General features: G+C 37.4%; 1 pseudogene; it reads right to left on the bottom strand.

Moving 5' to 3' along the window:
• Positions 1 to 1,043: 1,043 nt before the first annotated feature.
• Positions 1,044 to 22,121, bottom strand: LOC134739022 (uncharacterized; annotated as a pseudogene).
• Between the last annotated feature and the right edge of the window lie 3,850 nt (positions 22,122 to 25,971).

The following is a 25,971-nucleotide window of genomic DNA, read 5'->3' as shown; positions in this document are numbered from 1 at the left end:
TATTTATCAGATAAATTTTACCATTGTGGACATAAACTTAGAAATGTAAATGATGTTGTGAGTTCACTTCTCTTTCCCCAGCACTTTCAAAGGGGCAAAGAATCCTCTAAGATAAAAATTAGGGAATGAAAAGTAGATTTTCACCTTCTCCAGGTATATTTTGAGTTTACAGCTCTGTCAGCAAGGAGCATAAACAAGACTACCTCTAAAGACTCTTGCCTTTATGATTAAACATGCCCATGAGAAGTATCAGGAAATGGAAGCACGAAACATAACAGGAAGGGAAATATCACAGAACAAGGCCAGTCAACATGAAGTGAAAGTTAGAGTAAGAACTCTCAGGTTTCATACCCTCCTCTAGGAAGTCTACCTTTACCATCCACACTCTATGTTAATGCCGCTTATTCTAAATACTTTGTCATCAATGTAGATTGCCATTTATTTACAGAAATACTGACATATTTTGAATAAGTGGGAGTAAATCAAACTAAAAAGATTCTACACAGCAAAGGAAACAACAGCATGAAAAGGCAACATACAGAATAGAAGAAAATATTTGTAAGCTGTATATTTGATAAGAGATTAATCTCCAAAATGTATACGGAACTCCTGTAACTCAGTAGAAACAAAAAATAATCTAAGAATAAGCTAATGACATAAATAGACATTTCTCCAAAGACTTACAAATGATCAACAGGTATATGAAAAAATGTTCAACATGACTAATCAACACAAAAATGCAAATCAAAACCACAATGATATGTCACTTCACACCTGTCAGGATGACTATTATAAAAAAAAAAAAAAAGTGTTGGCAAGAATGTTGAGAATTTGGAGCCCTTGTACACTATTGGTGGGAATGCAAAACAGTGCAGCTTCCATGATAAAGATTACCATGGTAAAGATTATCAATGTTTCTTAAAAAAATAAAAACAGAACATTCATATGATCCAGCAATTCCACTTCTAGATATATATTCAAAAAAATGAAATCAGTATGTCAAAGAGATATTAACACTTCTATGTTCATTGCAGCACTATTCACAATAGGCAAAATATGGAAACAACCTATACATCCTTCAGTGGATGTATAGATAAAGAATGTATGGATAAAGAATGTATGGATAAAGATGTATAGATAAAGAATGTATGGATAAAGAAATTGTGGTATATATATTATATTTATCAGGGTTCTCTAGAGGGACAGAACTAATGAACTATATATATATATGTAAAGGGGAGTTTATTAAGTATTAACTCACACAGTCACGGGGTCCCACAATAGGCCATGTGCAGGCTGAGAAGCAAGGAAAGCCAGTCTGAGTTCCAAAACTGAAGAACTTGGAGTCCCATGTTCGAGGGCAGGAAGCATCCAGCACGGGAGAAAGATGTAGGCTGGGAGGTTAGTCCAGTCTCTCTTTTCACATTTTTTTGCCGGCTTATATTCTAGCTGTGCTGACAACTAATTAGATTGTGCCCTAATCAGATTAAGGGTGGGTCTGCCTTTCCCAGACCACTGAGTCAAATGTTAAACTCTTTTGGCAGCACCCTCAGAGGCAATCAACACCTTCAATCCAATCAAGTTGACATTCATTATAAACCATAACAACTTCACCCCTTGTAAACTTGAACCCATACACATCTCCTGAGATCATACATAATCTTCAAATAAAGACAATAGTAAGGTCATAATTACACTTAACATAATACAACTATTCTTCATACAACCGGAAACGCACCAATCGCCAACCCAAATACTATTACATAATGTTAACAATACTTAAATGCTGACATGAAGTCAATAAATCTATGTCACATGATATAGGAGAAAGGAAATAAAATGAAGATATTTTCTTAGTACAAGTGTATACATGCACAAACATGTTTTCAACAAAAGGAGGAAAAATACACTTAACAATTACAGTCCTCATTTCTGCAGCTGATCACGTGGTTGCAGCTGCTATTGATGAATACCTTCTTCTACTGCCCACTCTGTATTCCCTTTGCCTTCAGTAAGCACCTCAGCAGGTCATGTTTTTTTTTGTTTGTTTGTTTTTTTCTGGTGGACTGATCCAAACCTTCATTCCTGAAGGGTCTAGGTCATTTGTAGTCCTGCCTGGATTTGGCTGTTGTAGTTTCCCATTGAGCTTAATCACAGGGCATGGTAATACTAAGAGACACCCCAACGGATCTCCTGTATTCCATGCATACGCCTCCTTACCTCTGTTGTAGAGTAGTAGGCTGATTTCATCTTAACAGTCCAAGTCAATCACGCCAGCTGACACTGTAAGTCCTGTCTTAGCCTGTTGATTAAAGGTAGAAGGAACCCGAAGGGTCCAGGTGGCAATCTTAATTTTCAGTTTAATGGACTCATTGTGTCTCCTGGTGGCAGCGTTCCTCCCTCTGGAACTAAGACCACTAGGTCAGCACAACATAGTGTCCCAAAATCAAAAAGGAAAAATTTTGCTAGTGGATCACTAGGGGTGATGGTGAGTGGTGTCACTTCCACCCCTTGATTTCTGGATGTGTAAATCCTGGCTATTGGAGAAACAGTACCATATATTGGATGCTGATTCAGAGCATACACAGCCTTCTGGAGAACTTTGCCCCAGCCTTGCAAAATATTGACACCTAGTTGGCATTGTAATTGTGACTTCAAAAGGCCATTCCACCGTTCTATCAATCCAGCTACTTCAGGATGATGGGGGACATGGTAAGAACAGTGAATTCCATGAGCATGAGCCCACTGCTACACTTATTTAGCTGTAAAGTGAGTGCCTTGGTCAGAGGCAATGCTGTATGGAATACCATGATGGTGGATAAGGCATTCCTTGAGTCCACTAATGGTAGTCTTGGCAGAAGCATTACGTGCAGAAAGGGCAAACCCATATCTGGAGTGTCTGTTCCAGTGAGGACAAACCTCTGCTCTTTCCGTGATGTAAGGGTTCCAATATAATCAACCTGCCATCAGGCAGCTGGCTGATCATCCAGAGGAATGGTGCCATATCGAGCTCTCAGTGTTGATCTCTGCTGCTGGCAAATTGGGCACTCAGCACTGGCCATAGTCAAGTCAGCCTTGGTGAGTGGAAGTCCATGTTGCTGAGCCCATGCATAACCTCCATCTCTGCCGCCATGGCCACTTTGTTTATGGTCCATTGGGTGATAATAGCAGTGGCTGGGAAAGAGGCTGAGTGGTGTGCACAGAATGGGTCATTCTATCCATTTGATTATTAAAATCCTCCTCTGCAGGGGTTACCCATTGGTGAGCACTCACATGGGATACAAATATCTTCAAGTTTTTGACCACTCAGAGAGGTCCATCCACATACCTCTTCCCCAAATTTCTTTGTCACCAATTTTCCAATCATGCTTCTTCCAAGTCCCTGACCATCCAGCCGAACCATTGGCTACAGCCCATGAATTAGTGTATAATTCCACACCTGGCCATTTCTCCTTCCATGCAAAATGTACAACCAGGTGCACTGCTCAAAGTTCTGCCCACTGAGAAGATTTCCCTTCACCACTGTCCTTTAGGGATGTCCTAGAAAGGGGCTGTAGTGCTGCAGCTGTCCACTTTCAGGTGGTGCTTGTAAATCATGAACCATCTGTGAACTAGGCCCTAGTCTTTTCTTCCTTGTCAACAGACCATAGGGAACTCCCCAAGAGGCCATCAGTGTAGGCTGGGGGAGAGAATGCAGGGGAGAGAGGAGACCATGGGCATTTGAGCCACTTCCTAATGTAACTTACTTGTGCCTTCAGGACCTGCTGGAGCCGGATCACATATATACCCCTTCCATTTGATGATGGAATGCTGCTGTGCATGACCCACCTTATGGCTAGATAGGTCAGAAAGCACTCAGTTCATGATAGGCAGTTCAGGTCACATGGTGACTTGACAGCCCATAGACAAATGTTCAGTTTCCACCAAGGCCCAGTAACAGACCATGAGCTATCTCTCAAAAGGGGAGGAGTAGTTATCTGCAGAAGATGACAGGGCCTTTCTCCAAAATTCTAGAGGCCTCCTCTGTGATTCACCTACTGGGGCCTGCCAAAGGCTCCAAACAGCATCCCTATCTGTCATTGACACCTCAAGCACCACTGGATCTGCTGCATCATATGGCCCAAGTGGCAGAGCAGCTTGCACAGCAGCCTGGACCTGTGGCAGAGCCTTCTCCTTTTCTGGACCCCACTCAAAACTGACAGCCTTTTGTGTCACTCAATAAATGGGCCAGAGTAACACATCCAAATAGGCCCACTAGGCATTGTGCCAATTTCCTGGTTGTAGGAGGGGCCAAATGCAGCAACTTATCCTTCACCTTAGAAGGAATATTTCAATAGGCCCCACACCACTAAACCCCTATAAATTTTAGTGAAATAGAAGGTCCCTGAATTTTAGTCAGATTTACTTCCCAACCTCTGGCATGCAAATGTCTCACCAATAACTCCAGTGTGTTTGTTACTTCTTGCTCACTGGATCAAATGAGCATAATGTCATCAATGTAATGGACAAGTGTGATATCTTGCAGAAGCAAAATGTAATCAAGTTCTCTTCAAATCAGATTATGACACAAAGCCAGAGAGTTTATAATCCCATGAGGTAGAACAGTAAATGTATATTGCTGGTCTTGCCAGCTGAAGGTGAATGGCCTGTGGTAGGCCTAATGGACAGGAATGCAGAAAAGGGCATTTGCCAAGTCAATGGTTGCATACCAGGAACCAGGAGATGCGTTAATTTGCTCAAGCAATGAAACCACATCTGGCACAGCAGCTGCAATTGGAGTCACCACTTGGTTAAGCTTACAACAGTCCACTGTTATTCTCCAAGATCCATCTATCTTCTGCACAGGCCAAATGGGTGAGTTGAACAGGGATATGGTGGGAATTACCACCCCTGCATCTTTCAAGTCCCTGATGGTAGCACTAATCTCCACAATCCCTCCAAGGATGCAATATTGTTTTTGATTTACTATTCGTCTAGGTAAAGGCAGCTCTAATGGCTTCCATTTGGCCTTTTCCACCATGATAGCCCTCACCCTACCAGTCAGGGAGCCAATGTCGGGGTTCTGCCAGCTGCTAAGTATGTCTATGCCAATTATGCATTTTGGCATTGGGGAAATGTCAACAGGATGAGTCCGGGAACCCACTGGACCCACTGTAAGTTGAACCTGAGCTAAAACTCCATTAATTACCTGACCTCCATAAGCCCCTACTTTAACTGGAGGACCACAATGACGTTTTGGCTCCACTGGAATCAATGTCAGCTCAGAGCCACTGCCCAGTAGTCCCCAAGATGCCTGACCATTTCCCTTTTCCTAATGCACAGTTACCCTGGCAAAAGGCCAGAGGTCTCCCTGGGGAAGGATGGGAGAAAGATTCACTGCATAAATTTTTGGTAATGTAGTGGGGTCCTTCCTCAAGGAGACACAACCTCCCCTTCATTCAAGGGGTTCTAGGTCTGTAAACTGGCTCAAGTCTGGAAATTGATTGAGGGGCCATGCTTCTCTGTTTTTATAATTCAAATTAGTCTTCTGTCCATTTGACCTAGAAGTTTTCTGTTTATATAAATTAAGTAGGAATGCAGTAGGTTTCTTATCAATTTCACTTCAAGGAACACTGTGATTAATTAGCCAATGCCAGAGCTCTACATGAGTCAGGTTACTCTGATTGCTGCATTGCCTCTGCTGTCCATTATGGTAGCTATGCCCACCTTGCCTTTTATGGTTGAGTGCTGCTACTTGGCCCCTGCCACCTTGAGATCCAATTATTCCCATTGTATTTAAATTTTGTACTTGAGTGACTGTGGTTCCCACTGTTAGATCTGACATACAGAGAAGAGCAATTACAGGGCTCTTCAAAGATGCACGTGCTGCCCTCACAAATCTATTTCACAAGGCATGGGTCACAAGTATATGTTCTGGACCCTCCCAGCTGGGATGAGTAGGTCTAAAGTGACTAATCCATCCCACAATCCCAAACTCCCTAAGCCTTTGGATGTCTTCCTCTATATTAAACCAAGGGAGATCAGGCATTTCCAGCTCACTCACAATGGGCCAATGTTTAATCCATATTTCATCTAACCAAACAAATAAACTATTAGAACCTTAACTCCCCAAGCTGCAACATTAAATGCAGAGTCCCTACTTAGTGGGCCTAAATCAATAAATTCAGCCTGATCCAACTCTACATTCCTTCCACCATTAACCCACACCTTTAATATCTGTTCCCATGCCTGTTCTCCAGATTTCTGTTGATATAAATTAGAAAACTCAAGCAGTTGTTTTTGAGTGTAGCACACCTCCTTATGAGTCACACTCTCAACCTCACCTCTAGGGGCCTGCTGGGACTTTAGTCTAATTATAGGTCTAGAAGCAAACAGAGGTGTTGGGGGTGGCTCCTGAGAAGAATCAACATTCTCTTGCCTGGCAACTGCCTCAGGGGAGGCCATAATTGTTGCCTCAGGCAGCACAGGGTTTATCTCCTCAGATAAAGGTGGAAAGGCTGATGGCAGCATGGGGTGGGAGGGGATGTTGCCATTACTGGGGATGGGGAAGCTGTTTCTTCTGGCAAAAAAAAAAAAAGTTCATCCTAGTTTATAAACTCAGTGTCCCCAGCTTCATCAGTGTCCTCCCACATGTCCCCATTCCAAGTTGCAGGGTCTCATTCTTTTGCAATCAATGCCCACATTTTAACAGTACATACCTCATGAGGCTGTGCATGTACCCTTCATTGCAGGTCAGTCACTCACATGTTAAAAGCTTGTATTGTTTTTCTACAATTTCAGCTCTTTCTCCACAGGAGGTAAGACTCTCACTCAGGGCAATCTTAGCAGAGTTGAGGCTCAGTATTTGCTTCTGAAGCTGGGAGATAGAATCCCTGAGTTCATCATTTTCTTCCATCACTTTGTCCACCTAAGTTATGAGCAACCAACCAGCTTCATTATGTTCCTTGGTTCTCCACATATGGTCAAAGGTATTATGTATAGAGTCACTAAACTCCTTGCCTCTCACAAGCAATAAACCAAGAGTGTCAAATGCATTTATCTTGCATAACTCTCTAAACAGTTCATCCCAAGGACTATCAGTGTTCTCCACACTATTAGAAGTAGAGCCCTTAGCATTTTTGGCTCTAATTATATTAAGCAGCCAACTACAGAAACCCCAAAACCAACAAAAGAACTGCATCCTTAATATTCTGCTCCTCTAGAACCACTTCTGGTACCAAAATCTGTGTTAGTCAGGGTTCTCTAGAGGGACACAACTAATATATGTATATAATATATATAAAGCTTACTAAGTATTAACTCACATGATCACAAGTTCCCAAAATAGGCCGTCTGCAGGCTGAGGAGCAAGGATAGCCAGTCCGAGTTCCAAAACAGAAGAACATGGAGTCCCATGTTCTAAAGCAGGAAGCATCCAGCATGAGAGAAAGATGTAGGCTTAGAGGCTAGTCCAGTCTCTCTTTTCACATTTCTCTACCTGCTTATATTCTAGTAGTGCTGGCAGCTGATTAGATTGTGCCCTGCTAAGATTAAGGGTGGGTCTGCTTTTTCCAGCCCACTGACTCAAATGTTAATCTCCTTTGGAAACACCCTAACAGACACACCCAGAATCAATATTTTTTATCTTTTAATCCAATCAAGTTGACACTCAGTATTAACCATCACATACATACATACATTGGAATATTATTCAGCCTTAAAAAATGAAATTCTGCAATATACAACAACATGGGTGAACTTTGAGAACATTATGCTGTTTGAATAAAACTAGTCACAGAAGGATAAACATGCATGATTGCACTTATATGAGGTATCTAAAATAGTCAATTTCATAAAGTCAAAAAATGGAATAGTAGTTGCCAGAAGCTAGAGAATGAAGGAAATGGAGAGTTACTAATCAACTGGCATACAATTTCTGTTAAGCATAATGAATAAGTTCTAGAGATCTGATGTACAATATCAAAACCATAGTCAACAATGCCATACTGTATACTTAATAAAGTGTTAAGAAGACAGATTTCATGTTGTGTTCTCATCGCATGAAGTAATTTTAAAAAATTAAAAGGACAGGCCGGGCGCGGTGGCTCACGCCTGTAATCCCAGCACTTTGGGAGGCCAAGGCTGGCAGATCACAAGGTCAGGAGATTGAGACCATCCTGGCTAACATGGTGAAACCCCGTCTCTACTAAAAATACAAAAAATTAGCTGGGTGTGGTGGCGGGTGCCTGTAGTCCCAGCTACTAGGGAGGCTGAGGCAGGAGAACGGCATGAACCCAGGAGGTGGAGCTTGCAGTGAGCCGAGATCACACCACTGCACTCCAGCCTGGGTGACAGAGCGAGACTCCATCTCAAAAAAAAAAAAAAAAAATTAAAAGGGTAAGTGACTATTTGTGTGCCTACCATATGTAAGACTCTGTTCCATACTTTAGCTTATTTTTCTTTGCCTTTCCAGATTCATTCATTTATCTAATATTTATTGAGTTCCTATTACGTTCCAGGTACTGGGGATTTAGCATGAACGCAACAACAAAAATCCCTGCCACATATAGCTTATATTCTATCGGGAATAAATAGACAATAAACAATAAACATAATGCAGGTAACTTATATAATGTTAAAAGTAATATGTACAAATAAAATATAGATGAAGGAAATTACAAGTGGAGAGGAAGTGAGCTGCAAATATAAATGAGGTGAACAGGGTAGTCCTCATTGAGATTTTTATGAAACAACAAGGTAAGCCTCATTAGATATTTGGGGAACAATATTCTAAAAAAACGGAACAGCAAATACAAAAGCTAGCTTGGTTCAGTGTGCTCAAGGAAGAGCAGGGCAACCAGTACGTCTGGAAAAGAAGGAGTGATGAGGAGAGAGAAGGAAAAGATCAAGTATGGGACAGATAGGAGCATTTCAAGTAGAGCTTTATAAGTCATTATAAGGACTTTGGATTTTACACTGAGAGATGGCAATGCACTGGAGGGTTTTGAATAGAAGACAGATATTATTTGGCTTACAATTTAATATAATTATCTGGCTATTGTATTGATAATATATTATACAGTGGCAAGAATGCAAGCCAGAGACACCAGAAAGGAGACTACTGAAATAATCCATGTGAGAATTGATGGTGGTTCAGACAACAATAATAGCAGAGGAGATTGGAAGAAGTAATTGGATTCTGGTGATGTTTTGAATGTAAGGCTGACAGCATTTCCTGAATTATTGAATGTGGTCTGTTAAATAAGGCAATCAAGAATGTTTGCAAGTTGTTCATCTAAGCAACTGAGCAGATGGAATTGCCATTTACTGAGAGAAGAAAGATATTGGGTGTGTGGGGGGGTATCAGGAGTTCAGTTTGGGACAAGTTACATTTGAGATGCCTATTAGATATTAAAGTAGACACATTAGGTAAACAGTTGAATATGTAAGTTTACAGTTTGAGGCAGAGGTGTGGAGTGAAAAGAAGTAAATATTATTGTATTTGGCCCATAGATGGCAGTTGAAGCTGTGAAGCTAAATGAGAACAATAAAGGGATGCGTGTAGACAAAATAGAGGTCCTGAGATTAAGTCCAAGGGCTCTACTACATTATGATGCCATGAAGAAAAGGATAGAAGGGATAAACAAAGGAGACAGAGACAGATGACCAATGAGGTACTAAGGAACAGAGTGTAGTTTCCTGGAAGCCAAATAATAGATGTGTATCAAGAAGGGTAAATTGCTGTTACTGAAACAAGTAACATAAGGGATGAAAATTGACCTCTGTATCTATGAAAATGAAAGTCATCAATGAGCTTTACAACAATAGCATCAGTGGAGTCATGGAAGGAATAGCCTTATTGAAATGGGTTAAAAGGAAATGGGAGAAGAGGATTTGAAGACCATGTACAGACAAATTTAAGGAGTTTTGAGGCAAAAGAGAACACGGAAATCGGGTACAAGTTAGTGGAGAAAAGAGGTGTGAAGTCAAGAGAATGGTTTCTTTTAACATGGGAGAAATAGAGTATATTTGTATACTGAGAGGAATAATCAAGTTAAAAGAAAAAGTGATGATGTTGGAGAGAGATAAGATAATTGCTGAAGTAATGTTCTAGAGTAAGTGAAAATGGTTAGGATCTAGTGCAAAAGTAGAGAGTCTGATTTTATCAGGAGTACAGAGAGTATATGTTATTATTTATTCTAAAAACAGGACAGTGAAGTATGTAAGTTCAGATTCTGGTAGATGGGTAGATATAGTTATGGAAGTCAACAGAACCTACTCTGGGGCCAAGACTATGCATTGTGTTCTTCCCTTCGGTCCTTATATCCACACTCCCCTTAAATGTTAAACATACTCCACCATAGGTAGCCATCATTGGTGTTACAGAAAAATAACTGCACTTGGAATTTAACACACTGTGTTTGAGCCCCGGCTCCACAATGTACTAGTCTGTGATCCAATGCAAATTATCCCACTTCTCTGATCTGTTTTCTCAACTGTGAAAAGAGTAGCTAAGACAATCACCAAAAACTTATGTGAAAGCACTTAGTGACTAAAGCTAAATGATTTTGAAAGTAACTTTAGCTGCAGGAAGACCATTCTGGTGAACTGAAATATCATGTAAAAACCCATTATATGAGAAGATAAAGGCAGAGATCCCTTGGTTACTGTGGAAGTATGTGGTTTGAAGCGCTGTCCAGTCACCCCTCCCAACTTTGACAGCTTTTGAAAGGGTTTTACAGGGCCTCTATACTTCTGAGGAACAGCTGAAAGCCACTTCAACCTACCAATACTTCATATTATTATTGTTAACCCCCTGTTTATATGTCACACATATGTGTCTTTAATGCTTGATATAACTTGATTGTCCTATTAATAAACATGCCTATGCAGTTCGTTTACAAGCATTGAGCCCAGCAATGTCTGCAAAATAGTGCTTAGTCCAAACTTGATCTCCTCACTGTTGAATTTGTTCTTTTCTGTCTTGATTCTTAGGTTGCTCCAGGATAAGAGCCATCTGCTGCCCGTGGTCATGAGGCAACAGGTTGGACAATGTTTCAAACTCTCAAGATATAATGATATCATGTATTTATCTCCCTGTTCCCCAAAATAAAGCAACTGGTTATCTATTTCCTACTTGACCCTTTGTCAGATTCTATGCAAATGCTGCAGATTTTCATTTCAACTGATTCTCTTGCGGTAAATCTCCTATTAAGCTGTCACCTCCTTCCCCATAATATATCACTATTCTTCACCTCACAGGATCTTAATGATTTTTTTCCATCCTTTTCTGGCTAAAGAGGCTGCAGTACTTTCTCCAGATTAGTTAAATCTGGACTTGTCAAACCATGGGGATATCTCCATAATTGTTTTTATGCACCATTATTCACTTGTTTATACACAATCAGTATAAGTACAGTGGTTCAGAGCCTTGGTACTAGAGCCACACTTCCAGGATCCAAAGTTATGGCACTTAATATCTGTGTAACTTTGTGCAAGTTAATTAATTGATCTATGTTTAGTTTTTTTAATCCAACTTGGGGATGATTATGATAATGACTATAATAGTAATAACATTTATTGAGCCTTGTTATATATCATGTTATTATTCCTTTACATGAAAACTGTACTTACCTCATGAGGTAAGGATTAATTTGAGATACATAGAACAATATTAGAGTACGTAGAACGATACCTGCAAGTAAGTGCTCCATAAATATTAGATATGTTTTTTATTATAAATTCAATAAATGTTTATTGTGCACTGGCTATGTGGAAAGCAATATGCTGTTCCTTGGGGAAAACATTCTTTAAAAACATAGTTCATATCCTCAAAGAATTTTCTTGGGATACTAGCACATATGCAAAAAGTCATTCCAATAAATTATCATACATACTATCATTGAAGAATGCAGGAGATGCTATCTTAGCATCATGGACAGAGCACCTAAGTCTGCCAGGAAAATTCTAGGAAAGCACCATAGAACAGGCAATTCCAGAATTGAGCTTTTAAGAATGAACAGAAGTTTAACGAGTAAAGAAACTGAAAAGGGGCATTCCAAGAAGAAAGAAAAACATATATGCAGGTACCTGAAGCAATATAATAAATTAAGGAAGGTTCAGAGAAATTCCAATAGATTAGAAACACTTGACAGTAAAGTCTAAGGAAGGAAGGAGTGGAAGGGAATAGAAGGTAGAAGCATTATAAGCCAAATGGCAGCAGTTCTCAAATTTTCTGGTCTCAGGAGTCGTTTATACTCTAAAAATTTATTGAGGATCCCAAAAGGTTTTTGTTTATATGGGCTGTATCCATAAACATTTATGGTATTAAGGTTATAACTGACAAGATTTTAAACATCATAACACTAGAATATGTAAGCAAACTTTCCATGTTCTCTGAAAAAGTTTATTGTATACTTTTGAGACAACAAGAATGGAAAAAAAACATTTCCAACAGCAATGGGAAAAAAGACATTTCAAGGGAAGATGGGTCAATGATAAGAGCTCTACTCTACAAAGATTAGTCAAGTATCTATGTTGGGTTTACAAAAACCCTTTCTTTTCTTTGCAGGGGATTTTATGTATTATGATGCATTCATTTGTTAAAGTTTAAACATACTAGACAATGCTAGGGGATGCATAAGTTTGTCATTTTCAGTCCTGTGCCTTCAGTCTTATCTCTATAAAGTTAACCTCTATATCTTTATCTCTGGCATTGACTTCTTTACCAAGCTTCAGCACAATCCACCACTGCTGGACATCTTTCCACAGAGTCCCTCCCACAACCTGAGTATTGGTACATAATAATCACTGAATTATTCAGTGAAAATATTCATTGGCTGCCTATTATATACCAGGCACTATTTTAGAGGTTGAAGATCTTGCAATCAATTACTCAGAAAAACATATCTGACCACATAACATTCCAGTAAGGGTGATAGGCAATAAAGACACACATGAAATTATGGAATATGTTGAAAAGCAATGAGTTCAATGAATGAAAGTAGCACACATTTTCACTGAGCCAACTATAACCCACAATTCCATTAGCATGTAAAGTAGATCTTTGCCTTCCTTTGTAGAGCTCGTTCATTTTCACACCTATGGCTGTGAAAGGAAGGCAAAGACATAGTTCTAATATTTGTTCCCTCCAAATCTCATGTTGAAATTTGATCCTCAGTGTTGGAGGTGGGGCCTTATTGGGGGTGTTTGGATCATAGGGGTGCCATTCTCAAAGTAATGAGTGAGTTCTTGCTCTATAGTTCCTGTGAGAACTGATTGTTACAAAGGGTCTGGCACTTCCTACTCTCTCTCCCTCTCTCTTGCCACATGATACCTACTACCCTTCCACTTCTGCCATGACTGCAGGCAGCCTGAAGCCCTCACCAGAAGCAGATGCTAGTGCCATACTTCTTGTACAACCTGCAGAACTGTGAGACAAATAAACCTCTTCTTTTATAAATTACTCACTCATGTATTCCTTTATAGCAACAAAAAAAAAATGGGTTAAGAGAGGCTACAAGAGACTATGCAGGCAACAAAAGGATATGTAGGAGGGTCTATAGCATTCAAACTCTGGTATTAGTTTAGCTGGTTATAGAAAAGTGCCAATTATCCTATGAATAAGAATTCACATTTTATTTGGGTATACTATTCTGAAATTTCTTGTGTCACTACAACCTACATTTTACCACCAGCACCCGTCTCGAAAATGTGTTCTCTTGATTAAAAAATCAAACAGTAGGTAAAAGAGTGTCAAAATACATCAGCACAGTCTATCTTCAAACCTGTAATAACAACTCCAAGCTCATACCTTACTGAAAACAGGTTAAGAATGACATTTTTACTCAGTAGGTAGTAAAGAAAAATATAGATTATATATATATAAATGTAGTTCAGAGAAAACAGCATGTATCCTGTATTTACATTGATCGAAAAGGTAAAACAATGAGCCTATTTATATCATGCTCACTGTAGCAAAATTATAACATATTAATATGTAGCATAATTTTAGCGTATCTAATTTATTTAGATCAGATCATATTTATTCTTAGGAGATGTTTTGACATCAGATGTTTAGAAATGAGCACCAATAAGAATTATCAGCATAGGCATATTTCTTTGACCAGTTATTTGAACTTTTAGTGCAAAAGCACAGCATTGGAAACATTTGATGAAGACCATGTTAAGTCTATAAGCAATTTTATTTCCTTTAGTAGATATTCTGAAAATAAAATAAATGAAAGCTCTTGGAGAAAGGACATACAGATGTGTCTTTGACAACTAAGTGCCTTCTACAAGGGCACGCTGAATTTAAAATTATGTAATACATTTATAAACCAAGAAAATTGTCTATTCGGACAAGTTTGAATCAACTGAGGAAGAATGAACTACTTCTTAACCTTGTTTTTATTTATTTATTTATTTATTTATTTATTTATTTATTTAGAGACGGACTCTTGCTCTGTTGCCCAGGCTGGAGTGCAGTGACGTGATCTCCACTCACTGCAACCTCTGCCTCCTGGGTTCAAGCGATTCTCCTGTCTCAGCCTCCTGAGTAGCTGGGACTATAGGCGTGCACCACCATGCCAGGCTAATTTTTGTATTTTTAGTAGAGACAAGGTTTCACCATGTTGGCCAGGCTGATTTCGATCTCCTGACCTCAAGTGATCTGCCTGCCTCGGCCGCCCAAAATGTTGGGATTACAGGCGTCAGCCACCGTGCCCAGCCAACTTGCATTATTTAACCATTAAATGGGCTAAATAATGGGCTTGGTAGTTTAATTGTTGCCAGTCTTCTAAATCCAATCTGATGCAAAAGCAGATAATACCAAGATAGTGTGTCAGGAAATGCACTGAACACTTTAGTCAGTATTCCATGTATTCTTTACCTTTCAAAGTAGGCATAGTGATAATAGACTATCATAGATAGATTATCATACATTTAGGAAAAAACCTTGAGGCTCCCAAAGATTCATTTCTTTACAAAGTATTTGGGCACTTGGTTTATATGTGATGTAAGGAAATATGCTTCTTCTACCTGTTCAAGACCCATTCTACATTTGATAACAATCTTTTGTCCTACAGAGAACCACCGCTTCACATGCTAGACTACCCCAGCTCCAGGCAAGGACATGTGACCCAGGCTTGGCTGATCAGCATATGCCACGTGTATGGGCTTTGACACCTGTTCAGAGATGAACATTTCGTCCAATTAAGCCAAAAAGACAATTCCAGGACATTTTGCAGAACCTGTGGCAATGAGAACTCTCTTCTGCTGGAACTGTAAACTCTGAGGTTATAAGCCTAGAGAGCTAGCTACCAGAAACCCCATGGAAAATGTCAGCTAGAAAATGAAATCTTCCAAAAGTGGCACAGTCAATGAATTAGAATGAGGAATTGAAATAATGCAGGAAGAAACAGAAGCAATCGATTACCACAGTTTAATCTCTGGCTCAGACTATGTTTGCAGCCAGTCCTACTCATACATTTCTCATATAAATAAAGCAATAAATCAATCCAATCCTGGGCTTGTCTTGTTGGGAGGTTTCTAATTACTACTTAAATCTACATACGTGTTATTGGTCTGTTCAGATTTTCTATTTATTCTTGACTCAGTATTGGTCGATTGTATGTTTTTAGGAATTTATCCATTTCTTCTAAGTTATTCAATATGTTGGCATATAATTATTTATAATAGTCCCTTATAATTAGTTTTAATTCTGAGGCACCCATTCTACTGTTGAATCTATCATTTCTAATTTTATTTGAGTCTTTTCTCTTTTCTCTTAGTCTAAGGATTTGTCAATTTTGAGTTTTTTTTCAAAAAAGCAATTCATAGTCTAATTTTTTTCTATAGCTTTTCTGTTCTCCATTTATCTCTGCTCTGATAATTATGTCTTTCCTTCTGCTAACATCGGGTTTAGCCTGTTCTTGTTTTTCTAGTTTAGTGAGGTATAAAGATAGTAATTTGAAAACTTCTTTTTTAATGTAGGCATTTATTGCTATAAACTTCCCTCTTGGAACTGTCAGTACTTCATACCACAAGTTTTAGTAAATTGTTTTCATTTGCCTTGAGATATTTTTTAGATTCTCTTTTGACTACTTCTTTTACTCAGTAATTGTTCAAGATTATGTTATTTCGTTTCCACATATTTGTGAGTTTTCCCTTTTTTAATGTTAATGGTATCTAGTTTTATTCCATCATGGTCAAAAAATATACTTGGCATAATTTTGATATTTTAAATTTGTTTATGATTTGTTTAGTGAACTAACACATGATCCATTCTGGAGAATTCTCCATGTATGCTTCAGAAAAATGTATGTTCTTCTGCGGTTGGATGAAAAGTTCTGTATATGTCTGTCAGGTCTATTTAGTCTACAGTATTGCTGAAGTCCACTATTTATTAATTTTCTGTCTAGAAGTTCTATTCATTATTGATAGTGAGGTAATTAAATTTTTCTACTATTATTGTGTTATCATTTCTCCTTTTAGATTTGTCAATATTTGCTTTAAGTAATCTGATATTGAGTGCATATATAATTGGTATAACTTCCTGTTAATTTTACCCTTTTATTATTATGTAAAGAGCTTTATTCTATCTAGAGAAAATTTTTAACTTACATTCTATTTTGATAAAAGTATAGCCACCCCTGCTTAATTTTGGTTGCCAATCACATGGAATAAATTTTTCATTCCCTGCAGTTTCAGCTTATGTATGTCCTCAAATCTAAAGTGAGTTTATTATAAAGAGCATACAGTTGGATATTCTTCTTTTTTATTTTTTAACCTGTTCAGCCTCTCTATCTTTTTAGTGGGGAGTTTAGTCCATTAACATTTAATGTAACAAATGACAGGGATGGATTTACTATTGCCATTTTGTTTATATTTTTATGTTTGTCTTATACGTCTTTTGCTTTTTTTTTATGCTTCTTTGTTTTATTGTGTTGATAGGCTTTTAATCCTTTCTCTTTTTCTTTTTTATAACTTCTATAGGTATTGTCTTCGTGGTCACAAAAGAGCATACATAAAATATCTTATAGAAATAGTTTGAGCTGATAGCAACTTCACTTGCATAGAACTCTTTACATCTCCTCCCCCCACTTTATTTGCTGTAGATGTCACAACTTACACATATTTATATTATATATCCATTAAAATAATTAACTTATAGTTGTAACAAATGACAGGGATGGATTTACTATTGCCATTTTGTTTATATTTTTATGTTTGTCTTATAGGTCTTTTGCTTTTTTTTCCTGTTTTAATTTTTTTATGCTTCTTTGTTTTATTGTGTTGATAGGCTTTTAATCCTTTCTCTTTTTCATTTTTGTAACTTCTATAGGTATTGTCTTCGTGGTTACAAAAGAGCATACATAAAATATCTTACAGAAATCGTCTGAGCTGATAGCAACTTCACTTGCATAGAAGAACTCTTTACTTTTACATCTCCTCCCCCAACTTTATTTGCTGTAGATGTCACAACTTACACATATTTATATTATATATCCATTTAAATAATTAACTTACAGTTGTTTTAACACTTTTGTATTTTAAATTTATAGTAGAATTAAAAGTAATTTATCCACCACCATTCGAATAATACAATATTCTGGTTTTGTCTATATAGTTTCCTTTACCAGTAAGTTTCATACTTTCTTATACTCTCTTCTTGCTATTTACTATCCTTTCATTTCAAATTAATGAATACCCTTTATAATTTCTTGTAAGGCAAGACTAGTGGTAATAAACTTTTGGTATTCAAAGTGCTGGAATAAAAAAAACTTTCAACCAAAAATACTACACCCAGCAAACCTGTCCTTCAAACACGATTGGGAAATAAAGATTTTATCAGACAAACAAATTTTTAGGGAGTTTATTACCAGTAGTCTTGCCCTACAATAAATTCTAAAGGGAATTCATTAATTTAAAATGAATGGATAGTAAATAGCAAGAAGAGAGTATAAGAAAGTAGGAAACTTATTGGTAAACGAAACTATATAGACAAAACCAGAATATTGTATTACTATAATGGTGGTGGATAAATTATTTTTAATTCCACTGTAAAGTTAAAATTCAAAAGTGTTAAAACAACAGTGGATACCCACTCCCTTCTGACCTACAAGTTTCCTGCTGAAAAATCCACTGAAAAGTCCAGGACACTATTGTTTCATGGCTGAATTCAATCAAAGAATAAAAGAAGAATTAATACCAATCCTTCTTAAAATATTCCAAAAAGCAGAAGTAGAGTGAATACTTCCAACTCATTTTATAAAGGCAGAATCATTCCAATGCCACAGCCAGACAAAAATTAAAAATAATAAAATAAAAATTACAGGCTAATACATCTGGTAAACATATATGTAAAACTCCTCAGTAAAATACTCAAAAACCAAATTTAATAACACATGAAAATATTATATCATGACCAAGTGGGATTTATCCATGGTATGCAAAGTTATTTTAACATATACAAATCAAAAAATGTAATACGCCACATTACTAGAATAAAAGACAAAAAACACACAATCATCTCAATAGATGCAGAAAGAGCATTTGCTAAAGTACAACATCCATTCATGATTAAAAAAATAACCTCTCAATAAAATAGGTATAAATGGGAATTTTCTCAATATAATACAGGCCATTTATTAAAATGCCAGCTAACATTATAATCAGTGGAGGAAAACTGAAATGTTTCCTCTAGGATCTGGTAAAGGAAAGTATGCCCACTCTTACCATTTTCATTCAACATAGTACTGCAAATACCAGCAAGTGAACTCAGACAAGTAAAAAAAGAATGCAAATTAGAAAGAAACAAATAACATTATGTTTTCAGATAACATAATCCTATATGTAAAAAAAAAACCTCTAAAGACACTTTCACACTGCTTATAAAGACATACCCAAGAATGGGAATTTATAAAGGAAAGAGGTTTAATTGACTCGCAGTTCTGCAGGGCTGTGGAAACCTCAGGAAACTTACAATTATGACAGAAGAGGAACTAAATGTGTCCTTTTCACATGGCAGCAGCAAGGAGAAGTGCCAAGCAAAAGGGGAAAAAGCCTCTTATAAAACCATTAGACCTTGTGAGAACTCACTCACTATCATGAGAGCAGCAGCACGGGGGTAACCGTCTTCATGATTCAATTACCTCCCACCAAGTCCCTCCAACGACAGGCGGGGATTATGGGAACTACAAGTCAAGATAAGATTTGGGTGGAGACACAGCAAAACCATATGAGACACAAACAAAAAATTGTTAGAAATAATAAATGAATTCAATAAAGTGGCAGGATACAAACTCAATATGCAAAAACTAATTGTGTTTCTTTCTATCAACAACGGTCTATCTGGAAAGGAAGTGCAAAAAATGATCTAATTTTAAAAAGCATCAAAAAGAGTAAAATACTAGGAATAAATTTAACAAAAAAGATGAAAAATCTGTACACTGAAAACTACAAAACATTGATGAAAGAAATTGAAGAAGACACATACAAATGGGAAAAAATTCCATGTTCATGAATGGGAAGAATTAAATTTGTTAAAATGACCATACTGCCATATAGATTCAATGCAATTCCTATAAAAATTCCAATGGCATTTTTTACAGAAATGGTAAAAACAATCCTAAAGTTTATATGAAACCACAAAAGACCCCAAATGGCTAAAGCAATCTGCATAGAAAAGAGAAAGCTGGAGGCATCATTACACTTCCTGATTTTGAATTATATTACAAAGGTACAGTAATAAAAATGATACGGCACCAGCATAAAAACAGATACATAGACCAATGGGAGCAAGAGGGAATCCAGAAATAAACCCAAGCATATAGTATGAACTAAATTTTGACAAGAGCACTACATCTAGAATGTAATATTGGAATAGTCCCTTCAATAAATAATATTAGGAAAACTGGATATCCACATGCAAAACAATGAATTTGGACCCCTATCTTACACCATACACACACACACACACACACACACACACAAAAAAAACTCAAAATGGATTAAAACTTAAAATATAAGACGTAAATTCATAAAACTCCTAGAAGAAAACATAAGGGAAAAGCTTCTTGACATTAGCATCAGCAATAATTTTTTTTAAGATAAGGCATAAAAAGTTCAGGCAACAGAAGCAAAAATAAAAATGTGGGACTATATCCAACTAAAAAGCTTCTGCACAGCTACAGAAACAGTCAACAAAATGAAAAAGCAAGCTATTAATTGGAAGAAAATATTTATTAGTCATATATCTGATAAGAAGCTATTTCCCAAAATATTTTAGGAACTCAGTTAATAGTCAAAGAATAACTCAAATTAATTCTTCTAAAACATTAAAATTAAAAACACAAATTAAATACCTCAATGTAAAGATGGACAAAAGAGAGAGTAGTGGAGCAAGATGGCTGAATAGAAGGCTTCACTGATTGTGCCTCCAGCAATCAATGGAGACTTCTGTTACAAATTGTTACAAAAATTTAACAACTATCTACACAAAGAAAGCACCTTCATAAAAATAAAACAATAAAAAAAAATTTAGGTGAGCAACCATAGTACCTGGTTATAACTTTTTATCACTGAAAGAGACTGGAATTGGTTAGGAAAGACAGTCTTGAGTTACAAATGCAATCCTTCCCCCATACTTTGATAAAGGTTGTGTGGCATAGAGAGAGAATCTGTCCACATGGTAGAGAGAGAACACAGGGATTGTGAGACATTGCATTGAACTCAGTGCTACCCTGTCACAGCAGAAAACAAAACCACGCTGAACTCAGCTGATCCCCACCCATTAAGGGAGCATTTAAACCAACTCCTCTATCCAGAGGTGAATCGCACATCCCAGTGGTTAGAACTTGAGTTCCAGCATGCCTCACTACTGCAGGCTAAAGAGCTCTGGGGCCTAAATAAGCTTGAAAGGTAGTCTAGAGAAAAAAAAAAAAAAAGCCTACAACTGCTAGGTCTGCTAGGTGTATTCTACTGCTGAATTGGGCTCATAGCTAGTGGCTGTAGTGGGCACGTGACCTACCGAGACAACAGCCAGGAGCTAAGGGAGTAAAAGCACCACCAAATCCCCAACCACAGGCTGCACAGCTCATGCCACCAAAAGAGACCCCTTCCCTCTTCTTGAGGAAAGAAGAGGGAAGAATAAGATAACTTTGCCTTGCATCTTAGATACCAGCTCATCCACGGCAGGATAGGGCACAAGTCAAAGTCATCAGAACCCCTTTCGAGGCCCTAGCTCCCAGATGACAAGTCTAGACTCATCCGGGGCCAGAAAGGAACCCACTGCCTTGAAGGGAAGAACCCAGTCCCAGCAGGACCCATCACCTGCAGACCAAAGTGTCCTTGGGGCTCAAAGAACCAGCAGCGATACCCAAGTAGTACGCTATGGGCCTTGGATGAGACTGTGAGACAAGCTAGCTTCAAGTGAGACACAGTACATTCTCACCTTTGGTGGCTAAGAGAAGAGACTTCTGCTGCTGCAGAATAGCAGAAGGAAAAGTAAAGGGGAATTGATCTTGCACCTTTGATACCAGCTAAGCCACAGGAGGATAGAGAACCAAGCAAGCTCTTGGAGCCCCCAATTCCAGGCATTGGCTCTGGAGTGGTATTTCTGCACCTGCCCTGTGTCAGAGGGAAGCCCACTGTCCTGAAAGGTGAGTTTCAGGACAAGTAGCATTCACCACAAGCTGAGTAAAGAGCCCTTGAGACTTAAGGGAACATCAGCAGTAGCCTGAAACTACTCTCTGTGGGCCTGTAGTGCTGGTGACCATGACGCGAAGCTGCTCTGCCTGTGGAAAAGGATAAATGGGAAGGGCTGTGTCTTGTAGTTCGAGTGCCAGCTCAGCTGCAGTACAATAGAACACCATGTAGAATTCTAAGGTTTTTGACGACAGTGCCTGTTTCCCACAAAACACCTTTGTACCTGACTGGGGCCTGATAGAACTTGACACACTGAAGGGAAGGTCACAACTCTGGATTGGTTCACCATCTGCTGACTGTAAAGCCCCAGAGCCTTGAGCAAACATAGGCAGTAGCCAGGTAGTGGCTGCATGGACCATGGGTGAGACCAAGTGCTGTGCTGGCTTAATGTCTGACTGAGCACCGTCATAATATTGGTGGTCACAGTGGTACATGTATTACTCCACCACCAGCTTCAGGCAACTGAACACAGAGAGAGATACTTCATTTGTTTGGGAGAGAGTAAAGAAAGACAACATGGGTCTCTGCCTGGTAATTCAAAAAATTCTTCTGCATCTTTTCCAAGACCATCAAACTGATACCTCTGAGTCTGCAGAAACTACAGCATTACTGAGCTTGGGTGCCCCTAAAGCAGATATGGCTTAGATTAAAACACACAAGATCTTTGGACTATCTGGAAAGCCTTCCCAATAAGGACAGGTGCAAATAAGCCCAGAATACAAAGATTAAAATAAACACCAAACTCCTCAATGTTTAGACACAGATGAATATGCATAACCTTTAAGATTATCCAGAAAAACAGGACCTTACAAAATGAACTCAATAAGGCACCAGGGACCAATCTGGGAGAAATAGAGACATGAGAACTTTCAGGTAGATAATTCAAAATAGCTGTTTTGAGGAAACTCAAGGAAATCAAAAAACACAGGGAACTCAGAATTATATCACATATATTTAACAAAGAGATTGAAATAATTAAAACGAATCAAGCAGAAATTCTGGAGGTGATGAACACAATTGGCATACTGAAGAATGGATCAAAGTATTCAATAGCAGAATTGGTCAAGTAGAAAGAGGAATTAATGAGCTTGAAAACAGACTATTTAGAAATACGCAGTCAGAGGAGGCAAAAAAAGGGAATAAAATACAATGAAGCTTGTTTCCGGGATCAAGAAAATAGCCTCAAAAAGGCCAATCTAAAGGGTATTGGCCTTAGAGAGCAGATAGAGAAAGAGATAGGGATAGAAAGTTTACTCAAAGGGATAATAACAGAAAACATCCCAAACCTAGAGAAAGATATTAATATCCAAGTAAAAGAAGGTTATAGAACACCAAGCAGATTGAAACCAAAGAAGACTACATCAAGGCATTTAATAATGAAACTCCCAAAGATCAAGGACAAACAAAAAAGTACCTAAAAGCAGCAAGAAAAGAGAGGAGCATGACATCTTTAGATGATGAAGGAAAAATACTTTTACCCCAGAATAGTATATCTGGGGAAAGTATTCCTCAAACATGAATGAGAAATAATGACCTTCCCAGACATACAAAAGCTGAGGGACTTTATCAATATAATAATCAACATTTCTTGTCCTACAAGAAATGCTAAAAGAAGTACTTCATTCAGAAAGAAAAGGATGTTTAGGAGCAGTAAGAAATCATCTGAAGGTACAAAACTCATTGATAGTAGTAAATACACAGAAAAACACAAAATATTATAACACTGTAACTGTGGTGTGTAAATTACTCTTATCCTAAGTAGAAAGACTAAACAACGAGACAATAAACATAATAACTACAACAACTTTTCAAGACATAGTACAATAAGATATAGTTAGAAAAAAAAGCTAAAAACTAGGGGACCAAGGTAAAGTGTAGAACTGTCATTACTTTTCTTTTTGCTTATTTGTTTATGCAAGTAGTGTTAACAGCTGAGAATAATTAGATATAAGATGGTATTTGCAATTCTTATAGTAACCTCAAATCAGAAAACATACGATACACAAAATATAATAACCAACAACTTAAATCATACAAACAGAGAAAATCACCTTCACTAAAAGAAAAAGGGGAAAGAAGAAATTATAAGGAGAAGTCCACAAAACAACCAGAAAACAAGTAATGACATGGCAGGAGCAAGTACTTACTTCTCAATAACACTGAATGTAAGTGGACTAAACTCTTCAATCAAAAGACACAGACTGACCGAATGGAGAAAAAAAAACCCAATAATCTATTCTCTACAAGAAACACACATCAGCTGTAAATACACACATAGGCTGAAAATAAAAGTATTGGAATAGATATCTCATGCCAATGGAAACCAAAAAAGAGAAGGAGTAGCTACGCTTATGTCAGGCAAAATAGATTTCAACACAAAAACTGTAAGAAGAGACAAAGAAGGTCACTACGTAATGATAAAGAGGCCAATTCATCAAGAATATATAACAATTGTAAACAGACGTGCACCCAACACTTAAGAACCTAGATATATAAAGCAAATATTATTAGAGTTAATAGAGCAATAGACCTCCCCAATACCGTAACAGCTGGAAACTTCAATACCCCACTTTCTGCACTGAACAGATCTTCCAGACACAAAATCAACAAAGAAATATCAGACTTAATCTGCACTACAGACCAAATGGACCTAATAAATATTTACAGAACATTTCATCCAATGGTAGCAGAAAACACATTCTTTTCCTCAGCACATGGATCATTCTCAAAAATAAGCCATATATTAGGTCACAAAACAAGTATGAAAACACTCAAAAAATTTAAATAATATCAAGCATCTTCTCTGACTATAATGGAATAAAACTAGAAATCAATAACAAAAGATTCCTGAAAACTATACAAACATATGAAAATAAAACAAGATGTTCTTATATTAATGGAAATAGAATAAAACAAAATCTATAGGATAAAGCAAAAGCAGTACTAAAAGGGAATTTTATAGCCGTAAGTGCCTACACCAAAAAAGAAGAAAAACTTCAGGTAAGCAACCTAATAATGCATCTTGAAAACTAAAAAAGTAGGAGAAAATGAAACACAAAATTAGTACAGAAAAATAAATAATAAAGATCAGAACAGAAATAAATGAGTTTTAAATGAGGAAAATAATACAAAAGATCAATGAAACAAAAAGGTGGTTTTTGGAAAAGATGAAATTTACAAACCTATGTCAAAATAAGAACAAAAGAAAGAAGACTCAAATACATTTAGAGATGAAAAAGGAGACATTACAACTGATATTGCAGAAATTCAATGGATCATTAGTGGCTACTATGGGCAACTATATGCCAACAAATTGGAAAATCTACAATAAATGGATAAATTTCCAGACACATACAAACTACCAAGGTTGAGCCATGAAGAAATCCAAAACCAGAGCAGACCAATAACAGGTAACTAGATCAATGCTGTAATGAAAAGTCTCCCAAAAAAGGAAAGCCTGGGACTCAATGGCTTCACTGCTGAATTCTACCAAATATTTAAATAAGAAAAAGAAGTAATACCAAGAAGTAATCCTATTCAAACTATGCTGAAAAAATACAGCAGGAGGGGATATTCAAACTCATTTGATGAGGCCAGTATTATCATGATATCAAAATCAGCAAAAGACATATCAAAAAAGAGAAAACTACAGGCCAATATGACTGATGAATATTGATGCAAAAATCCTCAACAAAATACTAGCAAACCGAATTCAAGAACACATTACAAAGATCATTCATCATGACGCAAGTGGGATATATTCCCGGGAGGCAAGGTTGATTCAACATACGCAAATCAATCAATGTGATAAATCATATAAACAGAGTGAAAAAGAAAAACCAAATGATCATTTCAATTGATGCTGAAAAAGCATTTGATAAAATTCAACATCTCTTCATGATAAACCCCCCCCAAAAAAACTGAGTATAGAAGAAATATAATATCTCAACATAATAAAAGGCACATATGAGAGACTCATAGCTAGTCTACTGAATGGGAAAATACTGAAGGCCTTTTAGCTAAGGTTCGGGAGGATGCCCACATTCCCGCTGTTATTCAACAGGGCACTGGAAGCCCTAGCTAGAGCAATCAGACAAGTGAAAGAAATAAATGGCATCCAAACTGGAAAAGAAGAAGTCAAGTTGTCTTTGTTTGCAGATGATACGATCTTATATTTGAAAAAAAAAAAAAACCGGAAAAATCCACAAGAAAACTATTGGAACTGATAAATTCAGTAAAGTGCCAGGATACAAACTGAATATACAAAGATCAGTAGCATTTCTA

Source organism: Pongo pygmaeus, chromosome X (assembly GCF_028885625.2).
Source record: "Pongo pygmaeus isolate AG05252 chromosome X, NHGRI_mPonPyg2-v2.0_pri, whole genome shotgun sequence".
Classification (NCBI taxonomy): Eukaryota; Metazoa; Chordata; class Mammalia; order Primates; family Hominidae; genus Pongo; species Pongo pygmaeus.
Note: the sequence above shows the minus strand (reverse complement) of the source record. Positions and strands in the feature narration are given on the sequence as shown.